Source organism: Mastomys coucha, unplaced genomic scaffold (genome assembly GCF_008632895.1).
Source record: "Mastomys coucha isolate ucsf_1 unplaced genomic scaffold, UCSF_Mcou_1 pScaffold23, whole genome shotgun sequence".
In the NCBI taxonomy this organism is placed as follows: Eukaryota; Metazoa; Chordata; class Mammalia; order Rodentia; family Muridae; genus Mastomys; species Mastomys coucha.
This window is the reverse complement of record NW_022196906.1, coordinates 63,411,302-63,422,864: the sequence shown is the minus strand read 5'-3', so window position 1 is coordinate 63,422,864 and position 11,563 is coordinate 63,411,302. Positions and strand designations below refer to the sequence as shown.

Here is an 11,563-nt window from a genome sequence, read left to right as displayed (position 1 = left end):
AAAGTACTCACCTTCTGCTTCTGTCTACTGGTCACTCCTCATCTTGCCTTCTTAGCTGCATTAGTGTCTCTTGTGTGCATGATGCGGAACATCTGATAAGCCTTGCAGGGATTTGATGACAAGCATGCTGTGTACATGAAGTCACACACTGAATAAGAATAGACATAGACGTGTTTTTACCACAATATCCCAAGAACATGGCACTGTGCCTAGCACCGACTAAGCCCTCAGCGAGGATTTGTGGAGTAGAAGAAGTCTAGATGCTGAATGAGCAAAAGCTCCTACTCTGGAGAGTGTCGAAATGAATGAATGAAAATTTCAAGAGCCTTGGTGTATATGTAAACTGACAAATACTCATTCTTACAATGCTTCTTCCAGACAAACCTCACAGCTCACAGTATTGTGTATTCCGCAAAAGCAAAAGGAGACTGCTCTGTAGTACCAGCTATCATCAATGTCCTGGGTTCAATCCACTGTTGATGAGACTTAATGTGGCAATGTTTCTAGAGGCTAAAATCCCTCAGAGAGAACAATGGTCGAGTGGGAGGCACTGGGGGAGAATGTGATGGGAGGGAGAGCAACAACCTTGGTAAAGACATCCACCAACAGATCCTTGGATGCCTATAAAAACCGAGACAACTTGGGTGAGGTACTCAGTAAAATAGGCTGCATAGGTACTGAACTTTGAGCCCCATGTGAAAACCCAAGTATAGTGGTATATGCCTGCAACCTCTACAAGGGAAGCAGAGACAAGCAGATATCTGGGGCTCCCTGGCTAGCCAATCTAGCCCAGTCAGTGAGCCCCAGGATCAAAAATCAAGCTTAGTAGTACCCAGGGAAACCTTCATTGTCATCTAGCATATTCAAGTTTGCCTTCTCCACATTCACGTACTCACATATACATGTATACCTGAGCACACATACATATATACACATAGTCACAAATAAACGGAGACAGTTTGGAATTTTTTCCTGGCTCTCACAACCAGCATTGTCCCAGCCCCACAGATTACTCGGTGAGGCAGCAACAGCCCTGGCAAGTGTCGCTCTCACTGGTGGGGTTGAAGAAAACAGCTTTACAATTTCCAGGAGGCAAGAACAGCAGAGGAGAGATGAGCTCGGGGGCTACTGGGGATGTGCTCTGTCTGTTAGAGGAAGGGCTGAGGGAGGAGAGAGCCAGGGAGGGAGAACAGAGAAGTGAACACGGAGCAAGCATCTGTTGAAAAGCAGATGCCTACCCGCCTCACTACACACACACACACACACACACACACACACCATTAGATGTGGTCCCTCTATTATGCATGCTGGTAATTCTACCGGACTACAGTTGTGAAAATAAGCCTTGACACAGAGTGAGTCTGCTCCTCCTCCCAATTCAAGAGCGGCTAGCCCTTGCTTTACCTAACACATTTTCTTTAACTTGTTTTCTCCCTAAAGACTATGCATAATTGGTCAGCCACGAGAGATTAATTTGTACTGAGCTGGCTGAGCAGCCGCGTGATAACTCAATAGCGGATGGCGCTGGACCGGCAGCTTCTCTCCTGAGTGTTCCCACCCCAGCTTGCTATCCTTCCACCCTAGCCTGCTCCTTTGGGAATCCCAAGCCAAGCTCTTCATGTACTTCATTTGCGCTTGCCTGAAGGAGTGGGAACTGTGTTTGCAAGCTTTTCCAGAAACATTGTTATTTAGGAAATGAAAAAAAGTAACGAAAAGATCCAGTCTCCTATTCATCAGTTCAGGAAAGAGGATGCCCTGGGAGAGAGGGCTGGGAAGTGAGTGGGACCAGATATCTAGAACGTTGATATTCATTATGTTTTACATTGCTGTTACAAAATACCAGATAAAAGTGACCTAAGGAAAGAAGAGTTGATTATGGCTCACCATTTGATGGCCCATCACAGGGGGAAAGGCCTGGGAGCAGGCATGGGTGGCAGCTGCCCTCATAGCATCCGCAGTCAAGAGCACATTCCAGTAATTAATTCTGGCACTCGTCTTATCTTTTTAAATTCAGTCTAGAATCCCATCCCATGACATGGTGCTACCCACATTTAGCAGGAGTCTCCCTATCTTAATTAGCATCATTTAGAAATACCTCACAGACATGTCCAGGTAACTGTCTCCTAGGTGATTTCTAGTTTTGTTCAAGTTGGCCATCATCATTACCCATCACCTTCATCCTGTTCATTCCATTTCCAGCCATAGTCAGGCAGGGAGACCAACTGGCAAGGATGATGGTGGTGGTGACGATGACAGAGGTGGTTGACAGTGATGTTGGTGGTGTTGATGGTGATGATGCTGGTGGTGGTGAAGACAGTAATGACAGTGTCGGTGGCAGTGATGATGTTGAAGTTGTAATGACAGTGATGGTGACAGCGATGGATCATGCTGAAGATGGTGTTGGGGTTAGTGAGACAACAATGGTGTTGATGATGGTATGAACGACGGTGACACTAACCTCTCCAAGACGCCATAAGCATCTCTACATTAGTTATCACTTAATTACCTCTTAACCTGGGCAACAAGTATTAACTATCACTGTAGAGCCCGAGAGACAGAGAAACTAAGACTCACAGGAGACAAGACACCAGCCCAAAGTTCAACCTGGGCAATCCAACCCCAGAGCCAGCACTCATCCATGGTCCTGGACACTCAAGGTACAAATCAACCCCAAGTGACAGGGTACAGAGGAGGCTGGTGTGATACACACCTGCTTCCTTACCTCATAGAAGAAGACTCCAGCTCAGTCCTGATCCTCCTGGAAAAGATGCTGGCCCACCAAGAACTTGGGTGAAAATGAAACTTGGGTCAAACTCCATGTACACAAAAGAGGTGGCCAATAAGCATAACTGCCATCACCGTGGCAGCTCCTCAGAGATTCAGAATGCAGCAATTCTCAGAGAGCAACCCAAAACTGAGATCCCAGGCCCAGCATCACAGCCATTTCCAGAGAACCATGGAAACGTGGTCAACGTTTATGCCTGTCCTTGACTACCCAGAGCTGCTTTGTGTGATGGCTTCCAAAGTCCCACTCAGACAGATTGAGAACCTTCTAAAGTGAAGGACCAAGGATCCAAAATGAAAAAGAATGCAGGAGGCAAAAATAAAAAGAGTCTGATTATTGCGCATCTCCACCCCAAGTCATATAACCTGGTCCCCTCTCTCTGATGGCTCTTCCCTCCTCTCTTCTCCCATCCATCAAGTGAAAAAGAGCTGCAAAGTGGACTCTGCCACACCCAGGACATGATGCCAACAGCTAGGTTGTGCTCAAAGGCCTTGATCTCAGAAAGAACTGTGAATGGGAACCACACATTTGGGCAGGGTTTCCTTCAAGACACTCCCTAGCATACCTGTGCATTTTCAAGCAATTTGACATTAGAATGGGATGGAGAAGAAAACACAGCCCACTTCCAAGCGACTAGCTTAGAACTCAGAATTTCATTTCAGTGTTCACGGGGTGGGGGGGAGTTATGTGGCCTCACATTTGTGAGTCTGAAGATGCTTCTCTACCAAGGCAACCATGTGGCCCTGAGCTGCAGTGCCAGACTCCTTGTGCCCCCTTCTGCTTCTCTCAGAGTCATTTTTTTCCATATCACCTGCTATGAGTCAGTAATGTGGACTCTGTGAGCACACGGCTATGTGAGGTCACTGAGCATCTCGGATGTTTCCATATCCAAAGCAAAAAGCAGATACATGCAAAGTGAAGCCAGGTTGTGAAAAATCTGAACACGTTCCTTCTGATGGCATGTTAATACTGGGTTTTGAACATACTAGCATAAAAGAACAAATCTTTAAAATACACTCCACCTATTTATTTTTATCTTTTTAAAATTTAATTCTGTACTGTGTGTGTGCATGTGTGTGTATGTGTATGTGTGGGAGCCCAGGTATGTGAACACCCATATACAACATATATATGTATGTGTGAAGACCTGGGGTTAATATCAGTTATCTTTCTCTATCACTCTCTACCTTATTTACTGAGGCAATGCCCTGCTAAGCCTATAGCTTCCCAATTTGGCGACTTGAGCTAGCTCTTGCCTTGGGGATCCCTTACCTCTGCCTCCACGGTACTAGGATTACAGGTAGGATATCATGTCTGCTTTTTTTAAAAAAAAAAAAAACATGGCTTGTGGGGTCTTGAACTCTAAACTTTACATTTGTAAGGCAAACAATTTATCCACAGAGCCATTTCTCTGGCCACTCTTCCTTTAAATTTGGCCTTTCAACTATTTAAAGCCATGGGTGTGTCTGTGATGAGTGATCCAGGCCATGCTTCCCCCTGGGTAGCCCTGGTCTGGACTCTTGCCAACTCTGATGTGATCTTTGGAAGCAGTGCTCTTTGTGGGGAACCTGACAGGAATGCAGAATCTCAGGTCCACACAGACATACTGCATCAGTACCTGCCTGTACCAGCCCCCCAGCACCCTGCCTGCATAGTCATGTTCAAGAAACACTGTCCAAGGAACTCGGGTGCCTCACTTATGTGCAGGAGGCAACCCATAAATATTTGTCCAATGAATAAATCAGTTGTGTCTAGAAAGTTGCTGTACACAAAACCCTTGGGGAAAGGTTCTGGCCTGTCCTGGCTCTTTTTTTTTTAGATCATTAATATTAATGTTCCTTGCCAGATTAATCACCTTTCATTTTAGCAGCCCACAGAATCAGTCCTTGGGACAATGTGGTCCTTGAAATGTATGAGAGCAGGTTAGAACTCAGATCCTGGAATCCTAGGACCCTTCCCACCCCCACTGATTATAAATGTCTAGCTATAAATGCAGGTGAACTATAAGCAATGTTTATGACACCTGAGCGGAGAGGATAAAATCTCTCAAGGTTACAGGGGCAAAAACAGGGCTGCGACTAGAATAGAAGCAGAAAGGAGGATACAATGGACTAGTAGTTTCTCCTGGGATGCTCAGCACCCAAGGCATCCAAGGAGAAAGAAGCAAGGAGTATATAGGAGATGATGTCAGAGCAGGGCAGACAGCAGAGGTAAATGCCAGGCCAAGGCAAGGCTGAGCCGCAGGCATATTGAAGGCTGACATATCAAATATCCGACAGGGGTTGGTCACCATCACCATTCCATGTCACTCCTTCCTACACCAAAAATCCTCAGCAGAGACAGAATGTCTCTCCATTGTTCTGATGTGTTGATTATAAGCAAAGACCTGGGGAAAGGGATGATGTGGGATGTAAAGAATGGTCCTGGAAACTGTCTGTCTCCTGGCAATGGATTCCCACATCAGCCTCCACCATCCAACATTATAGCACAGGGAGAGTTGGAAGGATGGTGGGGACAGGCAGAAAAAAAAACAGTTGGACTTGAGGAATCAGGGAGCCAGAGGAGATGGGACTTGAGAGAGAATCTTCGTCCAGAAGCTGGGTGTGTACGGAAAAGAGGGAGGAGTCCAGGAGCATGGAGGAACTGTCTTGGGTTCTTTTCTCTTTCAATTAAGAGGAGAAAGGAGAAGAGTTGCTGTATGGCCTGATCAACTTCCTTACTCTTTCCCATTCTGGCAAAATGTTGTCAGCATCCCATAAACTATGATAAGTGACCAAGGGATTGGCCTTCCCAAAAAGCTTAGGGAGAAAGTCAGCAACTTTTCGTTAGCTGATAATCCTCTAGTGAAATGAGAGGGATTGGTTATAAGGAACAATGTGCCCCTGTCACCTGCTCTGCTGTCATGTTGGAGAAGATTGGCATTCTCCCTGCATGAGCTGCAGAGGGGTTCTTCAGGGTAGTCACGGAGATAGGAGTGCTCAGAGAACATTTCCTGGTGCTGCTCAATACAGTTAAAAGTAATCAACAAAGCCATGGGTGAGTATTACACAGGACCAAAGAGAAACAAGCCAGCAAGATGATCATATGGATTTCAAACAAGCCCTCTACAGAGGACAAAGAACAGCTTCTCCTGTGAACTCTGGGTCAGGTTCTTCTGACTTAGACACTGACTTCAACACTGCTTGGGTGAAAAACAAAGGCTCTCAAAGGAATTCAGAGCCAGTCCCCTGGCAAGTAGTGTGTTTTGTCAAGTGGAAGTGATATTTGCAAGCTCTAGACTCTTCTCTCAGAGTTTCTGTTGCTTAAGATGGCTCTGTGCTCCCACTGTAAGACAGGGACTCTCAATGGGCTGAGACCCACTGATGCCACCAGGCTGGCTAGCCAGCAAGCTTTAAGGTCCTCCTATTTCCTTCTCCCCCAGCTAGACCCACAGTCATATACTACCACACTGCGCTTTTTTTTTTTAACATGGATTCTGAAGATCAAACTCAGATCTCCATGCTTACACAGCAAGCACTGATTGACCGAGCCCACTCCCAACAGCTCTTAAATTCAAGGGCCACCAGCCATACTCTGGACACCTCTGATGTGAGCCCTGTGGTGACATTTTCTATTTGTTTTATAAGGCATATAGTTGAGAAGTCCCAAAGACCTGAGTAGCCCCTAGGGACTTCTATGATGTTATCACACAGGGGCTCTGAAGGTCTTCAGGTGTGACGCTCAGGAACTTGAGCTTCTAGTTTCCTGGCACATAGTAGGTACCCCAAAGAAACCTTTCCAACAAAGTACTATGTGATAACACAGGATTACTGGGGGACAGATTTGTATCCTTACTTTTATTTTCCTCTTGTGTGTGTCTCTGTGTGTGAGAGGGTACAAGCACCTATGTATGTATGTATGTATGTACATATGTATGCATTTATGTATGTGTGTGTGTGTGTGTGTGTGTGTGTGTGTGTTTATATATTTAGAGACCCAGAGTCAACTCCCATATCTTCCTCTACCATTATCTATCTGTTTTGATATCTCACTGAATCTGGTGCTCACCAACTGGATAGACTGGCTGATGATGACTCTCAGGGATTCTCCTGTCTGCCTCCTGGCATGTGGATTACATACAAACTACTATAACTGTCTCTTTACATTGCTTATGGGGATTTGAACTCAGGTCCTCATGCCTATGCCTCCTCAGCCCATCTCCTGACTTCAGAAATGTTTCAAAGGAAGACTGCTCTGCTCTTTCTGTACTTGTATTTTTTCCTGTTAAGGGGAAACAAGAAACTTGGGTTTCTGCAAGAATAGAGTGAAATGCAACAAGACAAGAGAGATGTCCCCTAGAGGATATGGTTCCTGCAACTTCTATACATTCTCTTCCTCAACAGGACAGATGGAACACCTCTTTAGAGTGCCCTCACCTTGTTCCAGAGAAACAAAGCAGAATAAGGGTACTGAGAACACTCCAACATACAGAGACACATATCAATGAGAAGTCTGAGGTCTTTGTTTCCTTTTCCAGGATGAAACCAGCCCATCAGGATTCTTGTTCCTATAGTAATTGGAATGAGCAACTTCAAAACTTCCCCAGAGGCAGAAGATATTCCAATGTTTATTTAGCCATCATTTAGACAGGGCTTTGGGGAATGTATACACACCTAAAAGAGGCTAAACTGCATGCTTGAGATTGTGCCACATTAATCTTCTCACATGAAGCTCCACTGGAAACTCAGTAACACTGACAATAATGTGAGATGAAGCCACCTTGCTGGCTTGATTCTACACAGATCCCCCTCAGTATGTTCCGAGCCAGAAGCCTGTGATAGCTAGTCCCTCACTTATCCAATTTCACTTACCCTGGTGGCCACTTTAGCTCAGGAAATGGGAGCTGAACACTGTGTCCTGGTTTCCTGTTTCTGTGTAGCTGGGACACAGAGATACAAGTAGCTCCACAAGGCCACGGAGGTGCTTCTTTTCACCATTGGTGAAGAGCCATAAAGAAAGAAGACCCTTGTCCATTGGTCTCCACACTATAAACTCTGTCCTAGAAGCCTGTGAGCATCCATCCTGGATCTCACAGACAACCCAGTCTGACTATTCAGCTCACAGGGGGCACCTGCTGGCATGCACAATTTTCAAAATTCCTTACATTCAGGACTGAAATTGACTCAGTCAATAAGACCAGGATCTATATAGTACCCTTGACCTAACCTAGTGAGAGTGGGAATCCCAACAGAAGATCCATGTGTGTGTGGACACATAGGTGTATACACACATGCCTATGCCTGTATATAATGCACATGTTCATGTGTATGTGTACCTGTGTGTATGCCAGGATATGTGTGTGTGTGTGTGTGTGTGTGTGTGTGTGTGTGTGTGTGTGTATGTGTGTGTGTGCCTGTGTGAATAAACACAAAAGCAACCTCTGGAGTAATTTTTCAAGAACCACCCATTTTGTTGTTTGAGACAAGTTGTGATCACTCGTCTGGAACTTGCTAAATGAGTTAGGCTGACTGGGCAGCAACCCCCAGCCAGAGGACTTTCTGCCTCTGTGACATCAAGACTACAAGCATGTGGCACCAAGCCTGGCTTTTCTGTTTGGGTTCTGGGGATCAAACTTGGCTTTTCACTCCTGTATGACAAGCACTTTGCCAGCTGAGCTGTCTCCCCAGCTCCAGCCCGAGGTTTTGAATAGGAGATTGCAGAGAGTAATAGAGGGTGTGGGATTCCTTGGTGGCCTCCATTCTGCAATTGCCCAGCATCCATGGGCAGTAAAGCCTCAGTCTGGCCTCAGATCAGGTAGAGCACAGTGTCACGCTTGACCCCTGTCCCACACCACTTTTCACTTCTGTTTTCCAGCGTACTGACAACTCTCCATCCCTTGGTCTTTACTTCTAAAAGCTCGCCACTGAGGCAGCCTTTCTGAGCAGTATCCCTGGGGGTACCTTGTTGGTCTGAACACTCTGCTGAAGCTGGCCAGACCTGACATGTCAGTGTTGGAGTTTGGGGGAGAACACAGAGAATGTCCTTAGCACCATTTTCTTGCTTTCAGGAGAACTGCATGTTTCTGATGATTCATGGAAGGTTGGCACATCAGCTGAGGAGACAGATACATTAGGCCATACAACTCCAAACAAATGACACTGGGGTTGAAGCTCAGTCCAGAGCTGAGCATGGGAAAGGACCTCTTCTAACATCACCCTGCTCATGTGTGACACACAAGACTGGTCCTAATGCAGCCTTGAATGCTTTCAGGAACATGGATGAAGAGCAGCAGTCAGTCTCCATGCCAAGTCACATCCTCAAACAGCAGTTTCAAAGATGCCATTAAGAAATACATCAAGCTTCGTTTTCATGGAGTGTGCACCCTCAAATCCAGCATTTCTAACTACTGGTCTACAGGTGGCTCCTTAATCAAAACACTTCAAAACCAATTTCCATGCTGGTAGTGGTCTGGAGACTGTAGGTTAAATAAAGTTAAAAGTGTTTCTAAGCAGCAGGACTTCTCAGAGCTTTTAATAAGGTAATGAGTGCTCAGATGTTAAAAACATCCAAATCAGTCCTGAGTCCACTGTCTGATTGGACCACAAAACCCACAGTAAGGAATCCTATGCATCTTTTGTCATCTCTGATAGCTGGAGTAAAACACCTCTGTCTGTGAGGTCTAACACAGACACTTTTTAAAAAGATTTCTTTTGTTTTAAATTATGTATGTGTCTGTGAAGGTACATTTCATATGCTCAAGCATCAAATGTGAGTTCATGGAATAGAAAGAATTTGGGTCCTTGACAGAAAGCAATGGGCAGCCGCTGCATTGTTGAATATAGTTTACAAAACCTACCTCATTCTCAGTGTGTGTTTTTCCAGGAGAGTCACAGTGCAGCTAGGTGGTAGAGCTTGTGCTTACCATGCACAGAACCCTGGGTATGAGCCCCGGCAGTTCCCATCAGTAAGAAATACTTCGAACAAATTTCTAAAGCCAGCCTCGAGAATCTCCCCTGGGTTAGCAGATAGTGTTTGCCAGCTAAATAAATAATTCTCTTAAAGCATGCTGACAATTGTGAATGTTAATATCACTCACCTGACAGGAAATAGAACCTCCTAGGGGACAAAAGTATGCCCATACCTTTGAGAGAATTTCTAGACTGGATTAATCGAAGTTGAAGACCTTTCTTTGTTGGGTGTCAGCATTCCATGAGCTAGGGTACTGAACTGTATAAGGAGAAAGTGAGCTAGCACTGGGCTAATCTCTTTGCTCAAGTTTCTGCCCTCATCACTTCCTCACCATGATGGTCTGTACTCTAACCTTGTGAGCCAGTAAAAGCCTTTCCTTCCCCAAATTGCTACTATCGTGTGTTTTATCCTAACCAGAAAAGTGACTAAGACAGCAATGGACCAAAAAGACACCTTCATACAGCTGATCTATGTCTCCAAGGAGTTCACAAACTGTTCTGAAAGTACATATATGAAAAAGAACTCAAAGCTCAGGCAGCTGGGTGCCGGCAGGTACTGGAAACCCTGGTTTCTTATATTCTGGGCCATGACTCCACACGGGGTCCCATAACGAATGTCAGGGTCATGAAACATCTGGCCACGGAGAAAGGCTTCTGCATGTGTGCCAATGAAAAACAAATTCAAAATCCAACAGGTAACGCATCCACAGTGTCTCCAGCGCCGCTAGCCCATGTTACACTACACGACCTTACTACTGCCTGAAACACTTGGGCTAAGAGTCAAGACAACTGTAAGTTACGACTGCAGTGTTTTTATTGTACATGGAAAACTTTTTGCTCTTATAGAAACATCATGTTTTATTACTGAAAACAGAGACTCAATATTTTTTTCACCATTCCTCAGCATATGAGTATTAAATTAGTAAGTCTTCAGATCATACGGCGTTAGAATGTTTCATTTTTAAAATTTCTGCTTGAGTTGATGACTAGAGTTGCATTAAAATATAGTCACTCAATGAATTTCAGCTTGGGAGTCGGGCAGAATGTTTAACAATTTCTGAAATAGCCTGAAACATTCTTTTTCCATTTTGCACTCCATCTTCATGTGAGGAGTGACACATTGATGATTATAAACCAAAATACACAATAACTCTGATAGACACTGAAGATGTTGCATATCCTGCCGTATCAAACATGCAGCCAAGACTCAATGCTTTAGGTAAAAATAGAGAAGAACATCCATCTCATTCCTATGCAAATTTATGCAAATGTAATGTGCTTTACTTTTAAATAAATGGTAAAATTGTATGTATAGCCAATCATTCTTTTCTAGTTTTGTCTTGTGACAGGGCCTTACATAGCCCAGGCTGGCCTCAAACTTGCTATGCAGCTAAGGATAACCTGGAACATCTGATCCTCCTGCCTCCACCTCCAGAGTGCCAAACCACAGACTCGTACCACCACCTCCAGTTTTCACTCAATGCTGGGGATGGAATCCAGGGCTTTATACATGTTAGGCTATCACTGTCCCAACTGAGCCACATGAGTAGCACCCTGCCCCCCAAGAATTATTTTATAATAGAGTTCTTTACAATTTATCATCAGTAGATGTTCGATTTGCATATCTATTTTATATGGTATCCAGGGCCAACTACAAAATGTCATGGTTGTATGTAAATGGGTTGTGAGTGAAGAAGTTTAAGGAGGTCTGCTTTAAGCAATAAGAGGAAGAAACAGGCTTAGTAGAAAGAACATAAAGGTCAGGATGAGCAACACGTGTGTGGGATTAGACCCAGGGAGCTGGGATCAGCCTTAGCTGGTATGATTTTGT

General features: G+C 44.8%; 1 protein-coding gene and 1 long non-coding RNA gene across 4 annotated transcripts in view; both read right to left on the bottom strand.

The window, feature by feature from the left end:
• The window catches only part of LOC116073829, a 22,465-nt gene extending 14,347 nt beyond the window's left edge, over positions 1 to 8,118 (bottom strand). The window contains exons 1-2 of one of the 2 annotated variants that reach the window (XR_004111928.1): positions 2,096 to 8,118; positions 12 to 148 (exon numbers count right to left, since the gene is read on the bottom strand). This is a non-coding gene — a long non-coding RNA (uncharacterized LOC116073829). Of the gene's footprint in view, positions 1 to 11 lie in introns of both variants that reach the window. The other variant, XR_004111927.1, reaches the window with a different exon arrangement.
• The window catches only part of Rora (RAR related orphan receptor A), a 737,605-nt gene that overhangs the window by 546,739 nt on the left and 179,303 nt on the right, over positions 1 to 11,563 (bottom strand). The window lies entirely within an intron of this gene.